The sequence below is a fragment of the Stigmatopora argus genome, chromosome 10 (genome assembly GCF_051989625.1).
Source record: "Stigmatopora argus isolate UIUO_Sarg chromosome 10, RoL_Sarg_1.0, whole genome shotgun sequence".
Classification (NCBI taxonomy): domain Eukaryota; kingdom Metazoa; phylum Chordata; class Actinopteri; order Syngnathiformes; family Syngnathidae; genus Stigmatopora; species Stigmatopora argus.
The window spans coordinates 9,194,750-9,212,483 of record NC_135396.1 but is presented as its reverse complement, the minus strand read 5'-3'; the positions used below and the strand labels follow the sequence as shown (position 1 = coordinate 9,212,483).

The 17,734-nt window shown below is 39.5% G+C and overlaps 2 protein-coding genes across 2 annotated transcripts in view; one reads left to right on the top strand and one right to left on the bottom strand.

Annotated features, from left to right (window-relative positions):
- Nucleotides 1-17,734, top strand: part of dph1 (diphthamide biosynthesis 1) — a 155,624-nt gene that overhangs the window by 41,533 nt on the left and 96,357 nt on the right. Inside the window, exon 3 of the mRNA XM_077611089.1 lies at nucleotides 6,565-6,699. The gene's annotated coding sequence lies outside the window, so the exon portion shown is untranslated. The remainder of the gene's footprint in view (nucleotides 1-6,564; nucleotides 6,700-17,734) is intronic.
- The window catches only part of rtn4rl1b (reticulon 4 receptor-like 1b), an 89,415-nt gene that overhangs the window by 30,448 nt on the left and 41,233 nt on the right, over nucleotides 1-17,734 (bottom strand). The window lies entirely within an intron of this gene.

Genomic DNA, 17,734 nt, shown 5'->3' with positions numbered 1-17,734 from the left:
CAGCGATGTAATCTTAGTTTAATTCTTGCCGTGAGTTGGTCCTTTGAGTAACATTGAAGTGGCGTACCGACAATTTGAGCGAATGCCCCAAAAGAGAAGACCCAATTATCAGTCGTATCCAAATATTAGCCTGAGCTAAAATCTGTTACATTACTGGTTATTTTTAAACACTAGTTATATTTGCCAGGTGACCACAACCCCGCTTAAGTGGTGAGTGTATGTTTGATGTTAGGTAATGGTTGTCCTTAGAAGCTATGTATTTTTTCTTTAAACAGTATGTTCTCCTTTTTTTTAGATGTGTAAATTTATATATACTAGGTTTTGTTTTTCCTTTAAAAGCAATTGAGGTCTAAGAAATCTTCCATTTGCATTATTAAATACTACTTTGAGCAACCATATTTCACATGAAGGTCATTTATACTTGGTGTTGTCTATTTATTACATTGTTTACACGTAACCTGAGCCTTGTCATTTGGGTAGAGTGGGGCACACTAGTGATAAAGTAAAAGATATGAAATACTCTGAGTTAAGAACCGTGCTCTTTCCCTCAGATCAGCACTATAAACATCCATCAATTTATCTGTCTACATCTTTTGTGTGTAAGTTATAGTGGTTTCTCATTGATATGCTGCATGAAGGAGGTGTGTTGACTTTCAAAACAGCAAAGTAAAGGACTTCCTCATCTCCCGTGGCACAGCAAAAGATAAAGCAGGGAGTTTGGTTCACATTTTTAAAATGTTTAGATTTGAGTTTGGCTCTGCAGTGAAAGACTATGATGTGGGTAAAGGTCCAGATTTGTTAACATTTTGCTACAAATTAGTAAACCATTTAAATTGATTAATTAATTCACCTGCAAAACCTGACCTTTTCAATGAAACAGCACTGAAGGAAACCTATCAAACTGTCTACCTCTGAATAATCAGAAAAGATTATAGTTTTTTTCTTTTTGCATGCACTAATGAAGATTTATGATCAGCATTGTCATATCTGGCAGTTTACATATCACAACTAGCAGCCTACGGCTGGTGGGAGATGGGGGGTATGGTTCTAACAGCTTGGAATGTCTCTTGTGGGTACCTTGAGCTGCCATTAGTATGCATGTGCAATATTAATATGCAGACACGTGTGTGTGTGTAGATTAATTTCAAGCAGGGGGTCATATCTGTCAGCAAACGTGATTACAAGGATAATAAAGAACCCTTATATATATATATATATATATATATTTACAAATATATATATATATATATATATATATATATATATATATATATGTGTATATATATATATATATATATATACACAAATATATATTATAATTTTGTATTTATATATTGTTGAGGCTTGAAAATTGGCTTAAATGTAACAGATTATCGTGTAATATTTGTAAACAGGACATTTCTTGAGCAGGTCTCACTTTAATACAAAATAGTATTTGTCATTTACTGGTTAGATTGATTTTTGCATAAATTGGCTGACATTAATTGCTTACATTAAGCAAAAATGAGGCGAAGCCCTTGGCCTTTATTCAAGACCAAACACAACATTGTTTTTTATGTGTGCTTTTCAAAAACTTTGCCGCTTAGGAGAATCAATCATGCGTCGTGCATTCGCCCAGGTTAACTTTAATCAACACCGACTCATCACATTCATAAACCACCTTACAATGCCCTGAAATCTTTTGAAACAGTCCACTGTGAAAAGCAGCACGAACAAATTCATCATCCCAATCATTAAGTCTGCAGCCTCACCTTTCCGCAGCGATTACTTCACCTTTTTCTGCTTTTGGTTATTTTTTGACAGTATTTTTGGTCATTCATTAAGACCTGGCATCCATAATGTGGGAATCATATTTTGGGACATGCATGCTGCAATATTACCATTTGGGTGTGGCCTATTTGATCTAAAATGGGAGGTCCACATTCGTGGATGTCAAGTCTCACTATGATCATACTAAGTTTAAAAACTGGTTAATAATCTTTTTAAAATGGTTTTAATGAACAAATTCAATTAGAAATAAATTAAATGTTATTTCAAATTCAAATTAAAATGAACCACAACAGCCCGCTCGTGTGTGGCTCCTGGCCAGTTTGCCTCTAGTGTTAAGCTCTATGGTGCCAGCGCAAGGTCACATTAGTTTAGTATATATCAGCAATATCTGCACTCTATCACACCAGTCCAGCGCACCCCTCTGATGGTATGTCGAGATGACATCTCTTGTGGCTCTCCAGCAATTTTTTTCCCTGCTGTTGCAGCAGGAAGCGAGTTGGAGAAGGGCTATGAATAATTATGTCTACGTGACAAAAGTTGCAGCCTGATTTTTAAAGTGCGTTTTTAGTGCATCCATCACCTGTCAAGATGTCAGTCTCCCCCATCCCCTCCCTTGCCATGTCTAGGCAGGCGGACCACCAATCCATGGATCACCCGCGGTGACACGTGCTTCACAGCTTGGTGCCGCTGACAATCGCAACGTGAGCAAAAGATTGCGGCGCCTGATAGAGCTGACATGAATCACAACTATAGGAACACCTTATAGCTTAAGGTGTTCCTAAAGTTGTGATTCTTGTCAGCTCTCTCAGCCGCCACAATCTTTTGAATTGAGGCTTGAACCATTTGCACACTGGCGATTGGAGACAACTGAACAATTCAGTCATTCCACATCTCGACTTGCAAGTGACCGATGATCAAAATGCCTTTTTAGGTACTATTTTACTTATTTTATCAATAAAAATAAAGTTTTTACAATTCTAAAGATTGATATCTCATTGGTCGCCATTGATGGTGATTAATGTTCGATAGTTCTTTTTAACAGTTATCTTTATACAACGATAACCACGGCAAAGACTTGCAATTATTCGGACACTTCCACAAACTCTTACCTATCTTAGAAATAATGGCATCTATATTGCAGCCTGCTTTTTGTGACTTTAAAATGAAACCACATCCTGGCACTTTGGATCCGTACCCTCTGGCGTGTTGCAACAACATAATGAGGCCTTTTCCAAGTGGTGGTAATAGCTGGAGTGACAAAGAAGGACCATTTGTAAAAGCAATGCAAAAGGAACTCTTTAGAGACCAAGATACATTTCCATTTGTTGTCAAAAACCCTCTCCTTTGGGGCTCTAGGTTTGTAACTTAGTGGCTCTAGCACAAGCAGGCACCTAAAAAAGATAAACGAAGGTGGTCAGTTAATGTACTACAATTGCCATAGCTCCTCTAGCATAGATGTAGTTCTCATTAGATGGTGAACCAAATGAACTGACTGCTGACAGAATGAATGTACTGTATGACATCCCTGTAGGGGCTTGATCTCGAATCAAAGCGCCCGGAGAAGAACAAGAAATGCATTCCAAGGAGAGAAAAAGGGCAATCGAAGGGCAGTAACATGCCAAGATGTGAAGATGACACATGAATTAGTGATATTGTTGACAGTTGCATATATACAATACACACAGTTTCTTTTGCACAACCGTGTGTGTTCTCCAATGCCCCACACAAGCTTAAGTCTAGTTTCAGGAGGATGGAAATCTGATGACATGCAATTAAAACTAGAAACAAGGATGTTATATTTAATTTTTCACCTTCATCGTGTGGTTAGGAAAATATTTAGTGTGTGTGAGGAGCAAACACATGTCTTTGTGTGTGTCGGCCGGGGGAGGATGATCTTTCAAATGTTTCCAATGAAGCATACACTAAAGGAACATGTCAATATGTTTTGATTTCCCTTAGGCAGGGTGGACAAGAACATGCCTAAAGGTAGAAGACCTTACTTGTAAAGAAATAGCACATGGTTGGATGCGTGGCTGCAAGTGCAATCTTGTTACCATTGAAATATTTAGGATGGGAGAGAAGAAAAGCAAAAGAGGAAAGAAAATGAATTGCAATCCTCCAAAAGGAAAGGAAAAATCTAAAGAAGCTGTGTTTTAATCGTCCAAAACTCACTTTGTATATTTGCTTGTATTGGTACCATTCGTGTGATTTGAAAAACAGTTACAGGCTGTCGAAATAAATCAAGAAGAAAAGGGGATTTTTCCTCATGCTCCTGTTAACACTAATGTTAATATAGATAGAGAAATTGAAAACAAATGTAACATTGTGATTTCCATAACTGTGCCTGAAACTCGTTGAACAAAAAGACCTCGAAAATGTACAAAAGAAATATTTCTTCATGTATTTGTTTTAATGAAGTCTGGCACGAATCTGTGAACTTTCTCCAAAACTACGTGAACACACTGATCTCTACTCTGTTATTTTTAGGCCAGTCCTCAAAGCAGCACTGGCAGTTGCATAAGCGTGTCTTGAAAGGGAGAACAGAAAACTGCCTGATTCAGATCAAATTTCCTACTGAATGTTCTTTGATCGCAAAAGTCATTATTAATAATTGTTGGAGCGCTCAGGTCTCTCAGACAAGCTTTGCGTAGAGCAGTGCTACGAGCAGAGCTGCGCTACGTCACCCCATTCCACCCTGTGCTGATAACCAATAAAGTCCCAGCTCTAGAAACCCCAGTTCTTGCCAGAAAAAAAGTCACATGCCACAAGATTAAAAAATGACCAGATTGTAGGGTTTGACTTTCTCCATAAGCTCTACAAGAAGATACAAACGCCTCCTCGACCTTGCCTGAAGAGCAAGTGCTTGCGAGCGCTGTAATCATGCTCACATTCTCAGATGATCAGGCTAGGTTAAAGAATCGTGTGCCTTCTTTGCTCAGAACCTATTGGCCTGTCTCTTGGCTATCTTCTCCCTCAGGTAACCATGCTATGCAGCAATATATGAACCCCATTTTAATCATTCACTGACAGCCCTTCTCAGATCAAATAGATTGGATTTCTATCATCCCTAAGGACAGTAAATGATGTAAAAGATCAAGATGTTAAGATAGACACACAAATATTCATACTTTAATTCAGAATTTTACTCAAACACTGCCAGAAGAGACACCCAATGGTGCAGTGGTTCTTCTGCCTGACTTCAAAGTGGGCGGTCTGGGTTGAATTCCCTCCCGGTGGAAGTGTGATTGTGAGCAAGCTGTTTCATTGTGCCCTGTGATTGGCTGGCAACTAATTCGAGGTATCCCCCGTCTGCTGCCCGTGTTTGGCTGGGAAATTCTCCAGCACCCCCCGCAACCCTTGTGAGGATAAGCCAGGGGTGGGCAAACTGGTCCTCGAGGGCCGCCGTGGGTGCAGGTTTTTGTTCCAACCGATCCGGCACAGAGAGTTTAACCAATGAGATTTCTGCAGAAAACAAGAAGCACCTGACTGCGATCCACTGATTGCACTTATAGGACACCAGATTGGTGAAAAGGTGCCCTCTCTATATGTCGGAATGAAAGCCCGGACCCACCCTTTGTGGAATAATCTGCCCACCCCTGGGATAAGCGGTACGGAATATAAATTAATGAACTGTACCAGAAGTGCTCATAACAGAATAAAAGCTACTTTAACATGAGTAAATTCAAAAGCAAATGTACAAAATGTTGTTGGCATCTAAAGATTGCTGCTATTCCACTTTATGATGATGAAAATCCAGGTTTTATGGTTCCTTTTACAAGCAAGAGAGCAATTTGCTGTTGCAGCAGTTTGTTGTTACTTGCATACAAGAACAGAAATACACAAATAATGGCAGCTATTACTGTGTGAGGTGTCAAATTATTCCTCTCTCTGGAAGATTATACACAAAAATAATCAGGATCTTTGGCCTGACATGAGCGACGTCCTCGAAACACAGACAATTTGCTTTGTTTTCCCAGACTGGTGGTACTACGTCGCTACTACTATTTTTATTGTCTCTTAACAAGAGCATGAAACATGAGTATCCTTTTGTTATGGTGAGCCATTGTTACAATTACACTGAAGCTGCTTGATAGACAAAACAAAACAAACTGGAGTTTGCATGTTCGCCCTGGGCTTGCGCGAGTTTTCTTCGGGTACTCCCACGTTCCAAAAACAGGCTAGTTGAACACTCTAAATATGAGTGTGAGAGTGAATGATTGTCCGTCTCCTCGTGGCCTGCAATTGGCTGGCCACCAATTCACAATGCCCCCCGCCTGGTGCCCGAAGTCTGCTGGGATAGGCTCCAGCACCCCCCGCGGCCCTTGTGAGGATAAGCGGTTCAGAAAACGAATGAATGAATGAAATTAGCAAGTAAACCACCCCTGTGGTGACAAATGAGTACTTCCTTCTCCCATTGCCACATTGTGTTTTGTTGAGCTCCTTACATCTCCGAGGCTATTTGCTGCTAAATAAAGATCAATACAAAACAAAAGACCAGTGCGAATTCAAGGCGAGTCACTCGCAAATCGTTGCTGTCTGCCGAGAGCATGTTCAGGTTTTTGAGGAGCAGTATGTAAAAACGGTGTTTTTGATAAAACCTCACCACAAATGTCTGTAGCTTGTAAGTAAAGTCTTTAGTAACGTGAGCCCATTGCGCCCCTCAACAGCGGTTTTGTGCTGTGTTGCACGTGCAAATGTTGACTTTTACTACTCCTCTGTGGGTGGAAAAGTTCGGCTAATTGAATTCATTGGCTTTAAATAACCCCCTCTGTGTTGTCTCCATTTATTTTCCAGTTTGCGTTCATTGAGGTAAATATTCAGAAGACTGCTTGCTATGCTTATGCAAAACGGCCACACATTCTATCAACCAGTGGTGTCGCCTCCAGCTCAGACCATTCTTCAATCAAGTTGTCGCAACTGCTGCCAACGGTGAGTTGCGTCCAAACTAAATTAAAACGCAAAGGAACGACCATGAGAAGACACATAATTGAGTTAAATGTGAGATGCGCACCCTGACACAAAGCAATATTTAGCGTATAAATAACTGTCACCAGTTTCAGTTTCTTGGTTTGAAACGCAGCTCAGGAGGTTTTGTTTTGATGGTTTTGTCAGGATAATCAATCAAAATTCATATTCCTAAAACAGCTGAGATCAATGTTTTTTCAGCAGGCATTTTAGTTTTGCTCCTAGTTTGAGTCCATAAGCCAAAAAAGTTTATTAGGCTTAGGGTACACTGCAGGTCGATTCGACATGCAAGTAGTTTAATGCATTCCAATTCCACCCCTCTCCTCCCCAAAACCGACCTGTGCTCATTTGCATGTGGATCAAAATTGGATATCTATCCGATACGTCTGCAGTTGAACGCATATTTGTGCTTGAGCCCTGAACCTACACCCTGAATTGTTTGCCAGCCAATTGCAGTCAATACTAATCTTACGCACACACAGACATGTGCGATATGCAATTAATGTCACATGAATCGTCAGACATTAGTGGCATCAGTAGAACTCCAGTCTGATCAAGTTAATAAAGACTGGGGTTCTGTTTGTCTCTGATACCATTGGATTAAAATGTATTGAAATATAGCTAAAACCCACAAATCTCAAAATGTTCAATACGGCTTTTCAGAACCAGTGCAGCTTCTAGTTGGCAGGAGATGAGCGTTTATAAATTTGCATGCGTCTCCTCTCCTGAACAGGTACAATAATGCGATGCATGAAATGGCCTTACTGGTCGATATCAATGAGCTGTCTTGGGTGATAATGGCTTACAGTGGGAACGTTTCAATTTGAGGGCTTCCTCCATGGATGAATAGAGCTTCTCTGGCATCTCTAATGAAATAAATAGAATCAGAAGAAGTCCACGATTTTGATGCATAAACTAACTGCTCCTCTTTATTGGTTGATGTCAGGTAGTGTTCTTTCATGGCCCAAGCTGCATTATGAATGGCCTACATTCAACAACAGTGTTCTTAAATCCTACTTTTACGCTTTTATAAGACAGCTGTGGCATTCACGTTATTCCGCTGGGGATTTGAGGACTCTACAAACAGCAGTGCAGTCAAGCGTTCGCTCCGCATTCACATTGGAAGGTTTTAACGTTTGAACTGAAAGGCGGAAAATCTGTGTCAATTTGAGGGAAAGAAAATAGCGTTTTGTCAACTTTACGGCAAAGCTCTGAATAGGGGTCTTAATGTGAAGGGTTTTGTAAAAATCCGCAGTGTTTATAATGGTCAGAGAAGAGGCATGTGGATGAATTCAGACTAATGTCGTCGCGATATCTGCAGTGCTGACAGCGTTTGTGAAAGTGTTGCTACAGTAACCTTGAAAAGAAACCTAATTCACTGATTATTTGATTATTCACCATAAAAAAAGGCAATTGTCTTTGCCAAAACATTTTCTAAAGGTGATCGAATTAGATTCAGCTTTCACCTCAAGTTTTCTTTTCCTGGAAATTTTAACTTTATATACCAGTTTCATTTAATATTTGCTAAATTATTTTCTTTTTAATTAAAAAAGGGATTGTTTATATTTATTTAATGTTTATATTTAATTCATGATCAGATGCTGAGGTGGATGTAAGAAACATTATATCTTATTATTGTCTGTTAGTTGTTTTATATATCTATATATAAAACAACTTCTAACAGACAATAATTGGATATAAGATATAAAAAAATAAATACATATCTATCTCCATAGAATATTGTTTCCCTTTGGTTGAAATGTGTTTTTGACTTGAGCGTTTTTCCTATTCATTTGACATATATAGCATGCCTGTCAACCTCTGCCGATAACTGCCCTTATAAATGATTATGATTCCCCTTACAAACCCCCAAAAAACCTTACAAACACCGTACGACTCGTTTGTAAGGTTTTTTGGGGGTTTGTAAGGGGAATCATAATCATTTATAAGGGCAGTTATCGGCAGAGGTTGACAGGTATGATATAGTCAATGAATTTTGATGGTCCTGAAAGTGAAAAATACTAAATATGGTGGGTATGGAGTGTAGATTCTTCGCAGACATTCAATTTTTTGAAAATAAATTTGTGCCAGACGATGGGTTGCCTGGGCCTTAGGTATTGATTTATATACGCTATTGGGTACACTTATACTATACGGGATACTAGGTAGACTCATGAACCTGTCTTCCTCTGCACAGGAAAGACTATTTGTTTGGGGAAATTATGACTTGCCCTCCCAAGTCTGCCCACCGGCACTCCCATCTGTAAAAAAAAAAAAAAGGCTTTCATGTCATTATCTCTGATGGCTCGTGTCAAGCTTGCCAGCCAAAGTAGCACTTTTTCGTGAAGTGAGAAACTCAAGGAATGAGCCAATCCCATGTCTGCAGATGCTTATATGAGCCCATGAGAAGGCGAATATCTGCAGGATGGTAACAAGAGATGAAGAACCCTATTACGGATAGCAGCCCGGCCATTCTAAAAGTTTAAAGCGATGCAAAAATGGCGAGGCATTAGGGCACCATGACCGCTGTGGTTTATTTTCACGACCTCAGGCGACAGTCCATCCTCATTCACGTCTGTGATAAAAACTTTAACTATGTGGTGAGTGGAGCTCAATTTGTTTTAGATTAGAATTATAGACTGCGGCAATGAAAGCCGGAGTCTTGTTCAGCACTTCATTACTTGCAAGTAATATAAACCTGAAGGTAAATAGGTTTTTATTTCATAGGCACAGCACAATGGCAATTGTAATTAAGGAAGCAATGCGGCAAAAACTATGACATTTTATTGAATTCTTTTTGAAAATGTATTTTTCTTTATTCAAAAGAAAATGTGACCTTCGTATAAAAATGTTTGGGGAAGGCTGACATGGATTGAAGGCATTAATATTCATTTCAATCAGAATATTTTTGAGGAGATACAAGATTTTAGGTTTCTTGGCAGCATTGTCGAAAAGAAAGAAAACTCACCATTGAATGAATTTACTGCATATTGATAGAATTTGGAGATTTTTACTTCGAATTCGCATTTGTTTGCTTCTTTAAAGTTTTAATATTTTCTTAGTCATTTGGGATCTTTTGAGGAGAGGGCATACATAAACTTGACTTTAAATTGGGGAAAAAAATGAGTGTTATTCAATTAAAATCAGTGTTAACATAGAGAGCACATAGACAAAAAATATGGTAAGTTTATTACCCCATTGGCTCTTACCCTTTTTCAAATGGACGGGATGCCTATCAATGTCAATGGCAACAAGCGAGTTAAGAATGCCGTCTTCTCCTATGGATCTGTTCCTAGTTGGTCTCTGCATGCAGATAGGTTTCTTTCCTTGGGCCTAATTAACATATTTTTATTGAACGATGAGTTTTGGATTGATGTCCACTACTTTCACAGTAATGAGCCATTGTTATAATTAGGTTAATGAATATTTCATACTGTTAGTTTGTCCAAAATGTGCACTTGACACACAAATGGCTAATCCTCTTGCTGCATTTAAGCGATAAGTTGAATGAATGATGAAGCATTCAGAGAGTCTTGATTTAGGATGTATTCAAGCTACTCAAGTCCAAAGTTCAGTTTCTATTTGATTCACACTTTTCCTTTTTGCAAGTACACAGTAATTTAATCGAGCCAGTGATATCTTTGAAATAGATGTTACCACGGTCCCTGATGGGGTTGAAAATAGTCATATTAGCCTATTATTTCTTTTCGTGACGGATCACAGCCCCAAAATGTCACACAAATGTCAAACAGTGTTCAGCAATCGTAAACAAGAACATGACAAAAAGACGTGCACCAAAAAAGAGTGGTGTTCAGTCCCCGCCCTTTGCTCCCCTCATTTTCCATCTGTCTATGAGACGTGCACATCTTTCACATTTCAACCCTCCGCAAGTCTGCTTCTCCTCGTCCTGATGGAGAGACAGGAAGAAAGGGGGAGTCGTCCCTTTTGGGTAGTGAAGCGATTAACGTTTGAAAGATCCAATCCCTTGCATCACACCTCACAAAACCTACTTCATGGGAACCCTCCGCTCCCCGTTTCCATAACTTTCTTGATCCCTTTATTCTGTTATCACATTGACGTTCTCAATCCTTCCACAATATGAGATTTAATGCACGTGTGGCGGGAACCTGGAATAGATTTTTTTCTTGAATTCTCGCCTACAGTCAATTTATATATACAGTACTAAAAAAATATTTGTTATAGACCGACACCTTAAGAGTCTGTCTAAAACGGTTAAAATGCAGATAATAGTGTCCACAATTGATACCAATTGACTATGCACAAGAAACAGGTACACCACGAACTGAGAGGGTACCATTCAAATTTACATTCACTCCTAGAGGGGATATTAACCCACCACCCCTTTTCAAAGGTCAGGCTCTTCTCTATACACCTATATATTTAAAAAAAGAGACCTTTGTCCTTGCTGTTGTGAATCATTACTGTGACCTTTAAACAGTAGATCTGTTAAAAAAAACTGGAAAGCAATAATGTAGAAAAAGTCATGACATATGTGGTGACTCCTATTTTACCTGAATTAGAATGTAGATAATACAGCCACATAGTATATAGGGTCTTCACATATGTGCAACAACATTTATCTCCAATATATTTAGACGGTTCTCATTTTTGGGGGAGAAATGTTGCTATTCTAAATTCTCTTTGTCACCCCTCTAAAATGCACTGTAATCTCTGAGACATTGTTTGTTAAAGAGGTCATATCCATGTTAGCATCCTGCTTCCTCCCACAATCTTATCTGTCTGAAGGGCTGAGTTGACTGCCCCTCACAGCAGAAGTGGAGTCCAGAGCTTAAGTGGCAGAAGACTAATCCTTCTTGTCCTAGTCCAGTCCAGTAAACATCACTCCTGCACTACCAAGCTGATATGTACAGGCTGCATGCACTATGGGCATGGGAGTTTGTGTGTGTGTGTGTACTAGTGATAGGGGTGGGGGATTTATTGTTGATTTTTTCCTGTTGTCAAAGTGTGGATTGGGTGGGGGGGTTTAAGGCACGCTCACATGTCAGTGGTCAGTGGGAGAATGCAGAAAAAGAGGGGAGAATGTGTGTGTGCTTAATGACTATTAATTTTTTTTTTTTAAAAGATGTCATATGTATCTGCAAGATGAAGGGCAAGCGTAATTGTGTTGCAATTCAAACCACCTCAGGAAAAGAGAGACGACATTCTCAGTAAATGCCATAACACATTTTTTTCCTCATTTGATTCTAGCAGGCATTTAATGGTTTTTTTTCTTCTCGTTGAGGGTCATCCTCATTCAATTTCTTCTGAAGGGTAATAATTATGTCTGAATTAAATCTGGAATGAAGCCACTGGTTTACCACACAATTGGTATTAGATTGTGGACAACTAGCAGAATGTTATGTGCACCATGTGATCGTTGTCCCACTGACACTGGCATTCATGTTCCTCATTGTGTTAATATGATTTCACAGAAATGCCATTATGATTTATTAGTTAATTTCCTATATTTGGCTTCTAACTAGCGACCCAGCTACCCACTTAACTAGCTTCAGGAGATACCCTCCCTAGCAGTTTTCCCTCGAACTGTCCAACCCTTTTCCACCTGTCAAAACCGTCAAGTGCCTTGGACTGACAGTCTCTCAGGGCCTGAAGAGGGAGGCAAACATGAGCTACATCCTCTAGAGAACATAATACATCCCATGCGTAGTAGCCGTGGAAGCAAAACTTGGTAGAGGTGCAGTTGAGGTGCCTTCATACAGCAGTCATTGAATCAGTCTTGTGCTCATCCATCACAACCTGGTTTGGAGCTGCTGCAAAATAGGACAAAATCCGACTGCAACGGAGAATTGGGACTGCCAAGAAACTCAGCGGTACCTGGCCCTTTCCACCAACTCACTCTTGAGGCCAGGCATGCTGCAAGACCTAAAAGTAGGGCAGGAAAAATTCTCTTGGACCTCCTATATATCCTGGCAACTTTCATTCTCTTCCATGCTATCAACTATCCTCACCAAACTCAGTTGGCATTTTGGAAAATTCTTCCTTCTGGCCATTAACTTTTTAAATTCTTAATTCTGTAGTGGCATGTTTTGCAAATTTTGCACAACTCTGTTTCGACAATTCTGCCATTTTTATTGTCGTAGCCGCTTTATTCATAGGAAGTTTGTATTAAGTTAGCCGTATAGAGTATTTCGAACAAGTATTACTACTCCATTCAGACATCACACAATCCTCACAAAAGGCCTCTGTATTTCTATTCTCTCTTATTTCTCTTTACTTGTTACTTGCAAAATTTTCTCTACAACATAATACACATACATATATAATATTATTTTCAATGGCCGCATTCATTTCCAATGGGGTGGGAAAAAAATACATTTGTTTGCATTTTCTAGTCTTTTTAAGGAATTCAAGAACCGAGTCTATAGCGACTAAGTGTACATTGTGTGTTGCTAACCAGTGTGCGTATCAGTTTCAATTGTTTAGAATAGGTAGAGGTTTGCAGCTTTACTGGATGCTGTTTTCTACATTAAAATTAATTGAGCATTCAAGACCCACACACTTTACACAGCACAGATCATTTCCCGTGTCAACAATTCACTGCCTATTTAGCCCCCAAAAATAAGAATTAGGAATTGTTGAATCAGATTTCTGCGAGGATCCTCACACATCCCCACATAATGACCTTTTTGTGCTTGAATTAAGGTTAATCAAAGTTTAAACCTGTTAACTTCGCTCAAGGAGACACTAGGGAGAAACCGTATTAAAGTTGGAATAATGATGTAAGACAGTGCAGTAAGAGGATGAGCGGAAAGACAATGAATTGGATCAGAAATTGGGACATGGAATAGCCGCATCAGAAAAAAAAACAGGTGAGATGTGTCATACTTCTAGAAGAAAAACGTTGCTGGGAATATGTCCTTATACTTTTGTCTATGCAGAATACATGTGTTGAGTCAGGTGTCTGGATAGTCCATTGGCAGTTCCTGCACTTTTCAGGACCTCTTCACTCTGTCTGCTCATCCATATTTTAGAACTGAGAAGGGGGGCTCTGGCACTCCGTTCCCGGACCAGTGCGAACATTGCGACTCCCTTTGAGATTCTGTCTAGCTTATCGACGGGTGCCATTTTGGCACCAAGCAAGCCCATGTGACCCAGACGTCGCTGCAAGATGTAGATGTGAAGAGCTAAGATGACTTGGCGAACATGAGTGTGCTAGAGTGGCTTTGGTGCGGCTTCTGCCTCATAGTGAACACACACACAGCACTTTGATCAAGTCATATTTGTCTCAACGTAGAATGTTAAACGTGTTTGATGAGATCCTTCCACGGCTTTAATTCCAAGCCATTTCCCCAAACGTTCCAATCCCGACTTGCGTGTTTGAGTCGTTTAAGAAGCATGCAACAAGAGTTATGGCCACCCTGAATTAGGTATGTAGGAACTGGTATGTCCGTTTTGATTGGTCGAAGAGATCTGATGTCAGAATATTGAGAATCTTTAGTTTATTAAGGCCTATCAGGCAGATGATTCAAACTTCATGGGTGCAGTTTTCAATTTCAGAATCAAAACAAAGTCTACAAGGCAGGAGGGGTGAGCAAGGAATAGAAGTGTGGCTTGTTTATGTGAACTGATATTCTGTGAATAAATCTGTAGAGGAATTTAAATTCAATTCTCAGCAGATCCAAAACGCTGGTCAGTTAATGTGAATCTGTGATAGGCTGGGTTTTGTTCATGTCCATGAAGCTGAATGTCTGCTAACATACATAATTTGAGCTGAGTGAGCCACAAAATGCGCTTGAACACGGGAAAATAGAGTTTCGAAATGTTTAAGGAATCCCTCCCCTGAGAAGTTGAAGCGATTTATAAACTCATTTAAGAGTGGCTGACTTTGGCAGCTTTGCAAGTCATTAATGCAGCTGTAGGCCATCTTGTCATCGCTCCTCAGATAATTGACTGTGTATCAACCAGACAAGGTTAAATCACTAAATGCTATTGACGGTGATAGACGTCGGATCTACCTTCACTGGGCACCTGATAAAATCAGTGACACTGAAGAATGATCATGCACTGCCAGTCCTTTCATTAAAATCGGATTTGGCATGTAGTATTGGCATCGATGACAGTGAATGACCAATCCATAGAATGCAGCTGTGAAAGACCAATTAGAGTGAGAGGGGTGCGTGAAAACAAAGACCACTTTTAGAAACACTATCAATGTAAATAATTGGTGCTTCTCTTCCTTTTAGCTCATTTAAAACCAACTTGTTCGTCCTTAAGTTAAACTGACATTTAAAGTGGTGTTGGAAGTAGACTACAATCATGTGATCATCAAGAAACGTGCCTGCCACAAACCGTAATTAAGAGAGCAGTAATGCTGCCTCCTGTTTTACAGCGCTTTTGTTTTCTCATCATTAATGGAAAATTTCCCGGATGATGAGTGCAAATAATACAGAAGGTCAATAACAACATGGATTTAAATGCACTGGATAAATCTATCTTTTAACAATGATTTGTTTCTTTATGACAACCTCACTATTTTCACTCTTCCAAAACTCGAAATCATGAAATCTAGCAAGCGGGAGCCGAAGCAGGGTGGATAATGAGATGGCGCTTTAAAGAAATGACAGTCAAGGTTGATTCTAACTATGATGAATCATCAGGAGAAAACCATTTAAAAAAAACTTGGCAAAGAAGAAAGTCACTAATGGTGTGTGGCGATATCAATTAAAGGCTTCAAGTTTATATGAAAGCATGCAGCAAGGTGTGTCACAGCAGGGAAGGATCAAAAAGTGATTTAAAAAATGATGAGATCACATTTTCAATTTTTGCATTGCACTAAAAGATGAAGGTGATCTATCTAAAGTTGACTTCATGCACCCCCACCCTTCAAAATTTAAACTAGTTCTGTTCCCACCTGCCGTATCAAAAGGTGGCGGGCTTGCTTTGATCAAACAAAGGATAAAGAGATGCACAATTTTAACATAGCAGTAAACTCATAACATTACTCACATTCAAGCCATCACTGAGTGAATGTGGATCATAATTCTTTACCACTTATTTATTTTGCTTTCATAGCATTTTATGATGATTGCCTGTCAACCCCTTGATGCCCACCAATGGAAAAATGAGTAAAACATAATCACTCAATGCCAGACATCCAGGCTGATATGGATTTATTTTCTAAAACGGTCAATGGCAAGGAATACATTAAGGTTTAAACAGTCTTCCATTTGTGTTATTCTTTCAAGTAGATGATAAATCAGGTTAAAATAGTTGAAGTACATGATAAAATAATAATAAATATAAAAACTAAATCATTAAATATATACAATAAATCAAATAAATATAATTTTATGTGCGGCACAAATTAGCGACAACCGCATTGAAGCTGCTTTGATCTGCAATGTCACTAATTTGCGACAATAGGCATCAAGGGGTTAATAGCAACAAATGACTTTGATTTGACTATTGATTACAAGCAGGGGCGGCCCGGTGGGGGAGTGGTTAGTGTGTTGGCCTCACAGTGGGAGACCTGGGTTCAAATCCAGGGCGGTCCATCAGTGTGGAGTTTGCATGTTCTCCTTCCTGGGTTTTCTCCGGGTACTCCAGTTTGCTCCCACATTCCAAAGACATGCATGGTAGGCTGATTGGACACTCTAAATTCCCCTTAGGTATGAGTGTGAACGTGAATGGTTGTTTGTCTCCTTGGGCCCTGCGATTGGCTGGCCACCAATTCAGGGTTTCCCATGCCTATGGCTCGAAGCCAGCTGGGATAGGTTCCAGCACCGCCCATGACCCTAGTGAAGATGAAGCGGTTCAGAAAATGAGATGAGATCACAAGCAGATGAAGATTCACTAGGATAATTGCTATAGTACACATATATCACAAGAAAAAAATAGCCGTTATGAGCTTTTCAAGCATTCTATTTTCATGGAGCAGTTAAGATGAATTCTGCCTAGCAACAAGTGCAAGGAAAATTAATTTCCCTAACGTAGCTCTTGCCAAAGTTTAGGTACCACAGCTGCAGTTTGTGTCTGTTATTGTGAATGCCAGCCTTTATTCCCATAATCGCTTTATCGCTTTTTGCAGTGTTGAGTTACAGAATTAATTCTCACACGTGTGGCGGCAGACGTCCGTCTTTGAGGGCGGGTGTATGTATTGGTGTACTCTTATATGCTAGCCTGTCTCATGGTTTGTATTATAAATTAGCGCCACACCTCGGGGCACCTGGATTATTTACAGTATTGTCCTGCTGTGCTAGTCGGGTTGGCAAGGCAGCTCTGCATCGCATGATAACGCGAGTGTGTGCAAACATGGATTGTGCGTTTGCATGTTTTTCACTGCTTTCGCAAAAGAATAAATAACTCCATAAATAACAATATGGATACATCTATATAAATGTATTATGTAGGCAACAGATCTCACACTGGAGATAAAGTTTTCAATTCTGATAGTTGGCACATCGGTGCATAATGCATTGTGACAGCCTTGGCATTGGCCTTAAACCTCAGGCCAATTTAGAGTGTTCACCCAGTCTGCCAAGTATGTTTTTGGAATGTGGGAGGAAACCGGAGTACCTGGAGAAAATCCACACAAGCATGGAGAAAACTTGCAAACTCCTCACAGAAAAGCTGGAGCCCACCGGGGATTGAACCTTCCATTTCATAACTGTAAAGCATTTGCGCTAAACATTTTTCCCCGAGTGTTGCCCTATTATAATTGTATTTATTCATCATTTTATTTATATTATATTCATCTATATAATTAGATATAAATGAGACCTGGCGTCCACGTGTGGATTTCACATAGACCACAGTTTACCCAAAAGATGATGTTGATCTTTTTGTGGACGCCAGGTTTTTATGGGGTTAACGTTGTTTTTTTTATGAGATAAAAGTGTCACTTTCTCTTAAATGGGTTAAATGCATAATTTGAGTTGTTGAATTTTTATTAATCTTGAAAGGGTTTGTCCCATTTACTTTATGGTAGCCAGACCCGTCAGCGACATCTTCAGACTGG